General features: G+C 38.3%; 1 pseudogene; it reads right to left on the minus strand.

Annotated features, from left to right (window-relative positions):
- Positions 1–5,224: 5,224 nt before the first annotated feature.
- Positions 5,225–7,797, minus strand: LOC122473593 (annotated as a pseudogene).
- Between the last annotated feature and the right edge of the window lie 4,175 nt (positions 7,798–11,972).

Genomic DNA, 11,972 nt, shown 5'->3' on the forward strand with positions numbered 1-11,972 from the left:
ATATAAAAAAAATAAAAATAAAGAATAAAATGATACATGAGTGTAACAGTACAGAAGACCACCAGGCCATAAATTGGACAAGACCCCATGTCCTAGGCTAGCCCATTTCACCTGGCTATATCTTGTTTGCTTTACCTGCTAAGCAAGGAGGTTTCCACTAAATCATCTCTCAATCAAAGGCCCAGACTACAATTTAGTAACTCTCTGATGGACAGTTTCAATGAAACAGTAACAAAATTTTATGATTCTAAACCCTTATTTGTATTCTTTTAAAAATGTTGGGTAATCTCAAAGGAAGAGAAGTAAAGTTAAGGTTATAATGACAAGGCACTTTTCACTTTCTGGAATGTGAAATATGAAGAACTTTGATATTACAGTGTGCTGGTGATGGCACAGGGAACTTGTACATTACTGGTAAGAGTGAGATTGGTTCATCTTTTGGAGGGCAAGTTGGCAACTTAGTGCAAAACGTGAATATCATTTCAGACAGCATTTCCGTTTCTAGTAGGTACAAAGATGGTGCAAAAATTTAGATACAACCAAGATGTGCATCAATAGAGGACTGTTTAAATAAAGTATTTCATTTCCATATAGTGGAATATTATTCAGTGTCTGAAAGGATGGCTAATTTTATATGAGTGCACACAGAAAATTTCACACATAAATGGAGTAAATAAAGCAATTGATACAAGAGTGTGTTACATTTGCAAAACATGGCTATACACATGTGGGAACATGCACGTGCTTGTGTCCAGGGGGGCCAGCCGTTCGAGCAGCAGTAAGAATACATATACCTATATCAACCCAACTCACCCATGCATTGCATGTTTCCCAAAGACACTCAAGCAACTGGTTGCAGTGGTTACCTCTGAGAATGGGACCTAGGTGACAGAGAGTGGGGAGGACACTCACTTTTCTACTATTCACTTTTTTTTAACAAAGGACATTTATTACCTATTCAAAAAATAAAAGTTATACAATAAAAATATATGTGTTTAGATAACACATAATTGTATATTTTCATAGTTTTATATTTTAAAAGTCTCTCTTCTGTTTTAGTAACTTGATTATTCATTAATTTTAAAAAAGATGACTTTTAAAAAGGGTATGTTCTGGTATAGCATTCATAATCTGATCATTTCATAGTACCTGGAATTGTGCCTTTTTGTTAAGTGGGGCTATTTTTAAAAGTTCCTTTAATTTTGATGCCAGTTTTGCACAGATAAAGCTTCTCAGTTTCTATGAGCCAACTTACTTTATATGCCCTAATTTATATGTATGGAATAAAGCAGACTTAATGGAATTCATGCTTTGATATTGCCATTTTCTCATAATATAAACGATCTTCTACCCTAGACAAAATAGAAACAGATGATGCGAACCTTGACTTGTCCATCTCTCAGTTAAAGTGACTACCATAGTGACGGCAAAGTGGATAAGGGGGGTTTTATTGAGCTATTTTGTCTGTTTAGAGAACTAAGTTTTTGAGGATTTAACTTTTTTCGTCCCCATAATACCACAAATTCTTAAGGGTAAACTCAAGTTCTGGCCTCTGGAGAACCTTGTCTTGTACACCAATCTTTTATGGATTCGGTCAACTTTGATATATGGTTCACGGGGGTTTGAGGAGCAAAATTGTTGGTGAAAGAAGCTAGGAAAATCTTTTTCCCGGCCTTTCAGTGAACATCTCTGCACAACCGACCTAATGATACAGACAACCCTGTCTATGAACAGAAACCATGCCTATTTTTTTCAGCATTGTGACCCCTGTGACAAGTACAGGGATTGGCAAACAAGAATGTAGTTTTTTGGGTAAATGAGATGAATGGTGTATGGGGTTAACAGCCCCCTGCCTTTTTAGAATTTTTTAAAGTTTATTTATTTATTTTTTTAGTAATCTCTACACCCAACGTGGAGCTTGAATTCATGACCCCAAGATCAAGAGTCACATGCTCTTCTGACTGAGCCAGCTAGGCGCCCAACCCTTGCCTTTTTAACGCAGCACAATGGTGGCCATTGTTGGTCTCTGCATCCTCACATCTCTTCACTCTAAGGTTCTCTGACCTCATTCTAACAGGGGAAATGATTTCCTAACTCATCACTTTTCTAAGAGTGCTCTCCCCAGCATGCCTGGTACATTCTCCTTCCCAGCCACAGATCACATGCAGAGCTATTCTTGGGTTTTGGAACTATCAGCTCCTGCCAAGGTGTGTGGAGCAGCTGCAGAATTATATAACTAACCGTGTTCATCCACCTTCCTGTTGCAATGTGCCCTTTGTCTTACCCTGTTTATCTTATGGCCAGATTTCTACAACTGGCCCTGAACACAGAAGTAGAATTTGGTTTGTGTCATTCTAAAGGACTCCTTGGGGACAAATAATATCCCAAATTTGCAGTTGTTCTCCCCATTCCCACTTGTTTGTCCTTTTCTACTTGATTGAAGCACTCTTGCCTCTTCACCCTTGAGTATCTCAGATAGCCCCGCTGAAGCCAGCCTCCTCCATCAGTCTACCTCAGCTCGATTGCTTGGCAATAAAAACCATTGGAGAACACAGTGCCTTTAGAAGACCTCTAAAATTTTGTTAGCATTATATTCCATTCTCGTTTCCATGACGAGTTAAATGAGAAAGAGCTATTATTCATCCATCATCCTGGTATATCCTAGCTTTAAAGGCATCACCTATAATGGCTATGAACCTCAACCCTGGTGCTTGTTAATGCTGGTGTCTGGGGTCACTCAGAGGGTGCACATATTAGTCAGGGTAGGACTGAGGAGATTTTCTTGTTTGAAACTCAACACTGTGGTCAACTGTTGATTTAAGTTGGCCTTGGGGTGCATAATCTCCATGGAATAGAGGGCCTGCCACAGGCCTAGAATAATAGAAATTAGTAGAAAAAGGACAAATGGAAAATTATTGCTTCCTTTAGTTATGTCTATGTTAAAATCTTTCATAATTTTGGGGACATTTACTGCCATCATCTGTTCAAATATTTCCTCTGCTTCATTCTCTCTGGACAAAGAGTGTGATGTATTTACAGAAAAGAAATAAGGTCAGAGACGCTGGCACAAAATGAGTTAGGAATGAGTAGTGAGATGACACTGGAAAAATGGGCATGGATCAGCTTATACAAGTCCTTGGTGGCTAATGGTAAGAGTTCAGATTTCATTTTCATTTTTTTTTTTATAGAAAATTTCAAGTATGGGGCGCCTGGGTGGCGCAGTCGGTTAAGCGTCCGACTTCAGCCAGGTCACGATCTCGCGGTCCGTGAGTTCGAGCCCCGCGTCGGGCTCTGGGCTGATGGCTCAGAGCCTGGAGCCTGTTTCCGATTCTGTGTCTCCCTCTCTCTCTGCCCCTCCCCCATTCATGCTCTGTCTCTCTCTGTCCCAAAAATAAATAAACGTTGGAAAAAAAGACAATTTCAAGTATGTACAAAACGAGATAGAGCTGTATAGCTATTTCCCAAATACCCACTACCAGTTGCAATTACCAATTCATGCTCAAACCTTTTCCCTTTATATCCCTACTTGCTCTCCTCCAATGCACCAGAAATATTATAGCAATATCTAGATACAGTTTTATTTACAAATATTTCAGTATTATTGAAAGATAGGCACTCTTCTTGACATAACCCCAATACCATTATCACACCTGAAATATTAACAAGTATCCATTAATAACATCAGTGTTCACATTTTCCCCATTGTGTCAATTTATTTCAAAAAAAATTTTTTTTAAAGTAAGCTCTATACCCAACATGGGGCTTGAACTTATGACCCAGAGATCAAGAGTCACATGGTCTACAGACTGAGCTAGCCAGGTGCCTTTCAAAATTGTTTTGGTTTGAACAACGTTCTAAGTAAGACTCATACACTGTAATTGGCTAATATCTCTCTCAATTTTTTTTTTTTAATCTGCAGGGGTCCATTACTTTTTTTCCCTTCTTGTAATTTAGTTTTTGAGGAAACTACATTTTGCTGATTGTAAATCTGTGGTATTATTTTGTATATTTCTGTAGTTTCAGTAATTTGGTAGTTAGATTTAGACTCTTGATGAGATTTGGGTTTAATTTCTCAGGTGAGAATATTTGGTAAATTTTGTGCACTTACCTCAGAGGGCATCTATTACCAGTTGATTCTCTTTTGGGTATTTTAGAAGTCGTTATTAACCATGGTCTAAATCCATTAACTCATTAGAGTTTGCAAAAGAGTGATCTTAGAATATCACTATTCCACCATTCCTCTTTTTAAATTAACTGGAATATTTCTATCTAGAGAAACTTAGCCTCATTAACCACTTAGTTACTATGAAGGATAATTTATATAGAAAGAGCAAGATAAAGTTTGATTCCTTCCCTTTGATAACTCATTTTCAAAATAACTTTATTCCCTATCATTCTCCAAAGATGGCCAATGAGTTTGCTTGTTTGCTTCATTGAGTATCATTTTTAAGCCATGAATTATACTTATTTTACGAGACTGCATTTATCATTCTTATTGATGTTCTAATTGTCCAATGTTGAGGCTGTGGAACATTTTTCAAGTTGCCTTATAAGTCCTTTGGAAATGATCTTGGCAGTGTTTCTTGCTTTCTGATCCCACAAGATAGTTCAAGATTATTTTGTAAATTTCTTGCTCCAGATCTGGAACAAGCCATTTCCCCAAGAAGCTCAGGTTCCATCTAGTGGAAAATAATGTTTAGAGACCACAATCTGGGCACTAAGGGTACACCTGCTATTGTGCTGGTCATCATTTCTCGAGAGGACAGATTTAGAGAATCCTTTAAATCCTTTTTTTTTTTTTTAAAGAATTCAGCTTTTTATATAACAAGTTACAGAGAGGTTAATTCAAAAAGACCAAAGTACATGTCATCATAGACTTCTCTGACTATTTTTTTCTTTGCTTCCACTTCTCCTCAGCTGGGGCAGCCATGGTGGAGGGAGCAGGACCTCCCGCTGGTAAAGCACCAGCTTCACACCCAAAGCAGAGCTCGAGTTCAACCTATGCAGAACTCAAGTTCATGAACTCATGAGATCGTGACCTGAGCCAAAGTCAGCTTAACTGACTGAGCCACCCAGGTGCCCCTAAAATATTTAAATTAAAGAATTCACATGGTTCCCAACTCAAGTTAATAGAATAAGCTATACTGTATTAATTTAATTTACTTTTTTTTAAAAGAGAACTTTTAAATTAACTTTTATGTACAGAAAACTCAACAGCACACAATTAGCCCAGTTTTGTGGGTAGTTCTTCAGCCTTTGCCTTTTCCAACTTGGCAATGCAAACCATAAACTTTGGACCCAGCATGTTGCCTCCCCAGTGATGGCAGATCTTATCAGATCTGTCATTGTAATTGGTCCTGATAGCTTCTACCAGCTTAGCCTGAGCTCCTTTGTCTTCCGGGTTAACCTGTGTGAAGACAACAGTGGTGCAGGTCTTCCTTGGATGCGAGGCCCCAACCTGGTCTTTCTCTTGATGATGCAGTAGGGATCCCCCATCTTACCACACAGGGCAGGCACGAAGACACACAGCTTAATGGGATCCACATCATGTGCAATCACTACCAGCTGAGCCTTCTTGTTTTCCATCAAGGTGGTGACAGTATTAACCCCAGCTCAGAGGACAGATGGTAGCTTTCTTCACAGCCCAGGTCAGCACTCTCTGCTTCTTCTCTTGTTTTATCTCTGGTCTGTATTGTGAACTAGCTTAAGCAGCTGAGTACCTGTTTTGCATTCCAAGGCCTGGGGGAACTGGTTAATCGTGGGAGGCACTTTTAGACATATATAGAGAAGAGTCCTTTGTCACTGTAGCTGGATGCAGTGGATTCATTGGACAAAGTGGGTGAGGTCTCTTTTGGGCTAGATGTCCTGACCAATGCCAAAATTCTTAGGCCTTTTCTCAAATAGGGGATTGATCACTTTCTTGGCCTCCTGCTTCTTCAGACAGCAGGGACCAAGGCTGTCTTCTTCCCCCTAGCCTTGTTTCCTTTGGCATCTTGGATGGTAGAGGAGAGGTCTTTATTTATCTTTTTTTTTTTTAACGTTTTATTTATTTTTGAGACAGGGAGAGACAGAGCATGAACAGGGGAGGGTCAGAGAGAGGGAGACACAGAATCTGAAACAGGCTCTAGGCTCCAAGCTGTCCTGCACAGAGCCCGATGCGGGGCTCGAACTCACGGACCGCGAGATCATGACCTGAGCCGAAGTCAGCCGCTTAACCGACTGAGCCACCCAGGCGCTCCTATTTATCTTTTTTAAAGTAAGCTGTAGGTCCAATGTGGGGCTTGAACTCATAACCCTGAGATCAAGAGTCATATGCTCTACTGATGAGCCAGCCAGGCACTCCAGAATAAGCTATATTTAAAGAAGACTAGCTTCTATTCCTGTTTTTTTTTTCCACCCTATATTCCATATTGTATAGCCTAGTGGTAAGTATTTAAAGATTTTTGTGATTCATTTTTCTACTGGTGTTTTAATATAAGTATGTATGTGTAAGACAGTAGTTCCACTTGTGGTGAGTATAGCATAATGTATAGAGAGTTGAATCACTGTTGTACACCTGAAACTAATATAACATTGTATGTCAACTATACTCAAATTAAAAAAAAATTTAAGCATATATATATGAATATATATATACATATAAATGAATATATATACTTAAATACACATGCACACACACGTATATATCCTGTTTTTAAATAATGTACTCTAGGTTTTTCTCTAATTCAATTGTTCTTGTTCGATCATATTACTTGCATAATCCATAGAAATGCATGGAGATATTTCTCACTCTTTTTTTCACTCAACAGAGTACTCCATTATGTGAAGATATATTATTTAAACAACTAGTCCCATTTTGTTGGACATTTGACTTGTTTCTAGTATTTTGATATTACAAACGATGTTGTAATGAATAATCCTGGCAAATACATTTTTTTTTGTTTTTGTTTTTGATAGTGTATCTTTGGTATTTGTTTCTAAAAGTAAGCTTTCTGGATTAAAGGTTAAAAGATTTTTGTTTTTTTCCTAATCTCAATGGGTAGTGCCTGAGGTGTGTAACAATTGCCATGGTCATGGGAAGGATGGGCTTCTCAAGGCATTAGTGCCCATGGCAGTGCAATAGTAGGTTAATAAATGATATTACTTTATTTTTTAATGCCCCTTATTTATTTTTAAAGTTTATTTATTTATTTTGAGAGAGAGAGAGAGAGAGAGCATGAGTCAGGTAGGGGCAGAGAGAAAGAGAGAGTTCTGATGCAGGGCTTGAACTCGTGAACCATGACATCATGACCTGAGCTGAAATCAAGAGTTGAATGCTTAACTGACTGAGTCACCAAGGTACCCCAAAACGATATCACCTTTAAATACACCCCCCCACACTATATTCAGCTTTTATAAAATATCATCCTTTAAACAGTAATTTGGGAATACTTTTGTCATTTCCTAAGATGAGGGATAATTGCTGTTTTCAAAAAAAAAAAAAACATTAAAATTATTTTTCCAGAAATATAAGAATGTTCTCAGTGATTGTTATTCTACTTCCCTGACAAAAACTAGAAAACAAAGTATAAACTTTAATCTGAGTATAATTTCTGGGATTTATGTGGCTCGATAGTTTTTGTGCTGCAATTCCTTTTTATGTTTGTATGTCAGGGAAAAGTCAGAAAAAGCCAGTGTTGAGAGGAGTTGAATTAATTACTGTGACTTACAGGAGACGGACAGGGAACGTGACAGTCTTTGGTGGGCCTCCAGGACAAAACTGACAAAACTGCCATTTTCACATGTAGAACTTTCCATGTGGTCCTTGCCAACTTGGAAAACCTAAGAGATGGTGCTCTCTGCATTTTCCAGTATCTAAAGATGCTCTATCTAGATCTCACATGATGTATAGCCCATATAAAGAGCCTTGTCCTATTATTTTGGACTTGCCATTCAGAGTCATCCAGTATTATATTCTAAGGATAAGGAAGTGCTCTTTTCTTTCCTTTCATGAAAGCATGACTATCACTGAAAACAGTGAAGCAACAATCTGACTCGACTCTCCAGTGTGTAGAACAAACATAAATAATAAAAAGTGAAGCAACAATCTGACTCGACTCTCCAGTGTGTAGAACAAACATAAATAATAAAAACTAACCTTTACTGATAAACATGTAATGGACATAATGTTAGTTAAGCTCTTTTCATGGATGTTTCACCTCATTTTCAAAAAGGCCTATCAATGTTTTGGAGTTACAAAACTGAGGGTCTAGTGTCAAGCATCTTTTTATTTATCTATTTATATATTTAAAAAAAATTTTTTTTGATGTTTATTTATTTTTGAAGGAGAGAGAGACAGAGTGTGAGTGGGGGAGGGGGAGGGGCAGAGAGAGAGGGAGACACAGAATTGGAAGCAGGCTCCGGGCTCTGAGCTGTCAGCACAGAGCCCGATGTGGGGCTCGAACCCACGAACTGTGAGATCATGACCTGAGCCGAAGTCGGATGCTCAACCAACTGAGCCACCCAGGCGCCCCTATATTTTTATTTTTAAGTAAGCTTCACTCCCAGCACAGAGCCCACCGTGGGACTTGAACTCACAAAACTGCGATCAAGTTCTGAGCTGCAGTCAAGAGTCAGATGCTTAACTGATTGAGCCACCCAGATGCCCCAAGCATCTTTTCCAATACTGTACAGCTGATAATGTGGTAGAATGTTGATTGAGTTAAGAATCCATAGTCTTCGTCAAGAGACCATACCACTTGCTAATGTGGGCTCTCTGGAGCTGCTAAAAGGAAATGTCTGGTATTACTTCTAATCATTCATGCCCTGTTGATGGAAATGGATCCAAGTACACAGGAAAGTGATATAAGAATATATATATGTATACGCACACATATGTACATGTATACATATATACCTGTATACATATATGGTCTGAGCATACCTATATATACTGTTATTATTAAATGCAAATGTGCTATTGTATACACAAATTAGTTATACAAATTACAATTATTATATAATTCCTCAAGTTTTTCTGGATTTGGAAATAATAACAATATATGTAAAAATGTTTGAAACAGTGCCTGATGCATAAAAAAACAAAATGATTTTAGTGATCAGAACCACGTGTAGATAATCTTTGAAGCATTTTCAAGGTGGTCAGTTTTGAAGTTTGGCAAGGACCCAGGTAGTTGCCTGGGATGGGGTGGAAAGAAATATAGGTGGAAAGAAAAGAAAGCAGAAAGAAACAAGCTATGCATTTATACAATGAAAGTTTGATTTCCTGTATAGAGTCTAGCACTCTGTGAAGTGGGAGATCACATTGCTTGGTGTATGATGGAGGCTTTGAAAGTTTAGCTATGATAGCAGTGACTGTGGAATCCCCCTGCAAGTTTACCATTCAAACAATGCTGTCCTGAATTTTTTTAACTTATTTATTTTATGATTATGATTATTATTTTGAGAGAGAGAGCGCGCATAAGTGAGCGAGGGGCAGAGAGACATGGGGAGAGAGAGAGAGAGAGTAAAGCGGGACTCACCTTGAAGTGGGGCTCAAGCTCACAAACCGTGAGATCATGACTTGAGCCAAAGTCAGATGCTTAAGACTTAGCCACCCAGGTGCTCCTGGTATACTGAATTTTGCTTGATTTTATCCCATTGATAACTTCCTGGGAAACGTAAGAACCTGATAGATGTAGATAGGTATTGAGATGTCCCCTTTGAAAGCTACACCCATAAAATAGTATATCTGTCACCTTTTTGTTCTCCAGGATTAAAAGTTTTGGGGCAGAGTCTCATGGGGAGGTGAAATGGACATAATGATCATTACACCTTTTCTATGGTTCTTAGACTTTAGGCCTGAAAACTCAGAATACCTTTGCGTTCCCAGATATTGAGGAAAAAAGTGAGCTCAAATTCCAACTGATCTGGGTTAAATAATTAACATAGAACATCTGCTAGTCATTTTAGAATTCGACATGTTTGGACATTTTATTAGAGCAATGCTTTTCCCAAATATTCTATTTTGATGGCTCAGAATGTTTTCTCCTGTATTTTTGCATCCTTGCCACCAGATGGCAGTAACAACCCATTTATTAATTTCTCCCCCTTTTCTTCTCCCTTGATTTTCCTCCCTCTCCTCCTCTTTCCTCCTCCACCTCCTTTCTACTGGTCACCATTCTTCTGACTAATGTTATTCGAGAAGTGAATCAATCAATGGCTCTAAGTTAAAAGTGATGGCTAAAATTTCCACTGTATTTACTATGACAAATAAGCATGCTAGAGTCATAGTTCCCTAGTGCCAAAAAGGTGGGAAGGGACACCTGGGTGGCTTGCTCGGTTAAGCATCTGACTCTTGGTTTTTAGCTCAGGACATGATCTCACAGTTCCTGAGTTTCAGCCCCGTGTCAGACTCTGCACTAATTGTGTGGGGCCTGATTGGGATTCTCTGTCTCCCTGCCCTGCACATGTACTGTCTCTCAAAATAAATAAATTTTAAAAAAAAAGGGGGGGGGGGCTGGGAAGATGTCCATTTGGCAAGCAATGGTAAATAACATGATCTTGTGTGGAAGTTGAAATGCCCTTAAATAATAAATGCCTCTAGTAAGTAATAAAACACTACCTTGGATTGTATGTATGAGAAGTATATATAAAACTGTGTGTGTGTGTGTGTGTGTGTGTGTGTGTGTGTGTGAGCAAGTTCTTAAAGCGTGTGTGTGAGAGCATGAGCAAGTTCTTTTGGGGTTGCGGTGTAGGTTGTATACAAATGACTTCGGGAATCACTTGTCATAACAACCCTGTCACATCCTAGGCATGACTCCATTAAAGATGAGAAAGTGAGGTTATCCAGAGGTGAAGTGAGACCTTACATGACCCTTGTCTCTATTCCACTTAATCATCACTTCCCTTATTCAGTTTGCTTAAATATGACATATTTTCTCTCTCAGATATTTTCTCCAGGAAGAAGTTTCTTGTTCAACTATCTTGGTTTCATAAGTACATGTTTCAGTTTGGGAAGAAAAATTGTTGTGTGACTCTTTTTTTTTCCACTTCTTAAAAATAGCTATAAAAACCTTCTAAAGCTTGGAAGAAAGTAAAAAAAACAAAAAAAACAAAAAAAACTAATAATTGTGCTGAACCAAAGGCTGCTTGGACATAGTTCTTTAGATTTGTCTTGAAGAGACTGTTTTTAATTCTTTGTTTTTTAAAGTTTATTTTATATATTTTGAGAGTGAGTGAGCAGGGGAGAAGCATAGAGAGAGAGGGAGAGAGAAAATTCCAAGCAGGCTCCACACTGTCAGTGCAGAGCCCAACTCAGGGCTCTATCTCACAAACTGTGAGTTCATAACCTGAGCAGAAATCAAGAGTTGGATGCTTAACTGACTGAGTCACCCAGGTGCCCCTTGATGAGACTGCTTTTAAACCAAACATGCACACTCAAAATTTAAAGAGAAGTAGCTTGAAATGGATGGGTTTTTTTTGTCCATTGTATTTTTAGTTAGTGAGGTTTATCTGGACCCTTTTCAATAGCTTAAAATGATTAGCTGATATGATTTTAGCTGCAGCACAGAAAAGTAATTCTCAGGGTGTCTTTAGTGATTAACGATGACAGATTATGGAACATAGGTTTTATTAGTGAGATACAGTTATCTTTAACATTATAATCTATAGGTCTAGCTTTGATATGTGCATGTTCACATACCATATTCATAGATGTGGGCATGTTTTTTACCCTCATATATAAAATGAGGACAATAATGCCCATATGGGGATTCAGTGTGATAAAGCCCATGAAGTGTGGCTATGCATACAATATTCAACCAAGAAGTGTGCTCTCTCTTTCTCAATCTACCCCCAGGATAACTGTATACAGATTCTAGTTTACATTGTAAAGAGGCAAAGCTTTTACACATTTGTTGCTCCCAGAAGTTCACTCGGTAAACATTCACTTCCATGTCTCCCTTTGGTTTGGGAATTTTTTAAAGTTTATT

Source organism: Prionailurus bengalensis, chromosome B4 (genome assembly GCF_016509475.1).
Source record: "Prionailurus bengalensis isolate Pbe53 chromosome B4, Fcat_Pben_1.1_paternal_pri, whole genome shotgun sequence".
Taxonomy (NCBI): Eukaryota; Metazoa; Chordata; class Mammalia; order Carnivora; family Felidae; genus Prionailurus; species Prionailurus bengalensis.